Source organism: Brassica oleracea, chromosome C9 (assembly GCF_000695525.1).
Source record: "Brassica oleracea var. oleracea cultivar TO1000 chromosome C9, BOL, whole genome shotgun sequence".
Classification (NCBI taxonomy): Eukaryota; Viridiplantae; Streptophyta; class Magnoliopsida; order Brassicales; family Brassicaceae; genus Brassica; species Brassica oleracea.
In genome coordinates, this window is record NC_027756.1 from 46,401,797 (window position 1) to 46,404,527 (window position 2,731).

A 2,731-nucleotide genomic window follows, 5' to 3' on the forward strand; every position below is an offset into this window, starting at 1 on the left:
AATATCCGATTTGATCCGTAAATAAAATAAAATTTTAAAAACAATTGAAAATTTTAATAATAACATTTTATCACAAAAATAAAACATTATTTAACTTTTTAAATTCTAGTACCTAATATAATAAATTTAATTCATAAAAATATTGTAAAACTGATATCAAGTATAATATATATAACATATATATATAATTCTTTACATATATGTATATATATGGATATAACAGATCGAATTAGATATATGTTCTTAAAAATATTGGTATTTGCGATTTGCTTCTTTTTTGGATATTGTATTTTATTATTTGATTTGTTTCGTAGAGTTACGGATATCCAGATTTTTTGATTCAAATAAAAATGGATAACGAATCGAATCAAAATTTATGAATATTTTGCTCAACTTTATCCGTAAACAATAAAAATAATATATATACAGTTTGGCTTTTGATTCATTATTTATTTTTATTCGAACAGAAAAATCCAGAGTTTTATTGGAACCATGTATGTGAGTTTTATATTAATAAAAAGCGCAAAGTACATAATTTGAACACATTTATGAATATAGTGTGAACGCGTTAGCATACTTATTATCAAATTAATGTCAGGTTATCACATGTCTATTATAGTGTGAATGCATTTATTACAATGTTTCTCTTTTAATATATAAGGGATATGTCAAACATGATTATTTCACCGGCCATCGTAGATTCGTAAGAGCACCGGCAGTGGTCATTTTAAAAATGGTTTCTCCCCACAAATATAAATAAAAAAAGGAATAGGAGGAGAGAGGAATGGAAAAGGAAGAGAATCGATTTTTCTCCCAGAAACTTTCAACATGTTTTAAAGAGACTAATGACCGGTTGTCAACTTTTTATTACTGCACTTCTATCTTTCACTTTAAATTTTAGATTTACATTGAAGGTCACATTCCTCTTATTTAATTACACGCTAGGACACATTATGTCACTAAGACACGTTTTTTAGGAGCTGAAGGTGGGTCCCAACTAAATCTTAACTGATTTGTTCGATTCTAACCAGAGAATTGCCAACTAGCTTATCACTTTGGTGGACTTTATTCACAGCCCTTGATGCTGAAAAAATTTAAACGGCCCAAATCAAACTTAACAGATCTTGATAAGACATATATTTGCCACTTCACCACAACCATTAGATTTACCACCAATCGACGACCCTGATTAACTCTCTTATTTCTCACCTTCTTCGGTTCTCCACATCGTCATCTTCTCCAAAATTGTTCATCCTAGAAATTTCAAGCTTACTAATTAATCAAGCAAATTTAACCCTACTGATGATTGGATCCTAAACTCTTATAACTCGAGGTTTGTGTTCTAAGTTTGTTTATTTCTTTTTGTTCACGTTGCGTTTAAGCCGTTAACTCTAGTTCCTCCTTCCATCTATCTTTCATGGCGGACCACTGTATGGTTATCGCCCGTGAATGGAAGATATACGACGACGGTTCAACCCCGTCGCTATGACCATGACTTTTGGGATCCTTTTTCCTCGACGACACACTTGGCAGTTCTCATGCCCCGAGGTGATGGTTGGCATCAATGTAACCAAAATCGCCCCACACATCATTCATTGCACCACCGGTAATGCGTTCGACCACACTCTGCTTATCTCGGGAGTACTACCAAATTATTGGAAGCCTGAACCAGACGACACCGGCGTACATCATCATAATTATCCAGATGTACACCGGTATTCATCGCCCACACGTACAACTCACCGGCTACATCCAACACCGGCGTACATCATCACAATTATCCGAATGGACACCAGCCTACGCGTCCACACGTACACCCCACCAGACGACATCCAACTCACCCCAACCTCCCCTGTTACCCCTCAAGTGTCCGAGACTAGGCCACATTTTCAAAGTGCATAAATCGTTGTACATGTATATCCCTTGATACATGTATAGCTTCATACATGTATATACATTGATACATTGATAGCTTGATACATATATATATACACGTTGTGTGTTTTGTGTGTTTTTTTGTGTACTTGATATTTCAAATTGTTATATTTATTGTTGTACACAACACATTTATGCTTTCATTTTTCTGTACATATTGAATTTGCACTTTAGATGAAGCTTATCTATATATATAAAGTTGGCTTTTTCCCTTCTTATGACATGTGGAAGGGGGGTTTGTTGACATGTGTCTTCATGTTTTTTTTTTGTATTTTAAATCCTTCTTCTTTTAAATTATTACAATTTACTCCATAAATTTCTAATTGTGTACTATCTAATCCTTCTCGCACTTATTGGTCCGAAATAAATAAAATAATATAAATTTATTTTAAATTTTAAATTTATTAATAACTAAAAATACATAAACTTTCACCATTTTATTATTTTTTTACTAATTTTTCTTATTTTATTTACAAATTATATATTTATTAATAATCAAACTAAGAATAAGAAATTAGAGCACCAACACAAATAACCAAGAAAACTAGCCAGGTGGAGAATAATAATCGAAAGACCAAAGCCACCAAGAAGCATGAAGATATATGCTTAAAGCACCGGAATCACAACCAGTAGCTAAAAGGTAAGAAACATCTCATAAACTAAACACGAACATACAACACGACCATGCAAGTGAAAAAACACAAGCTCTGGATAGAAAAGACCAAAGCTCCAAGAGAATAACTCCGCACACCTATACCAAAGGAAACATGGAAAGAAAAGAAACAACTTGAGGAAT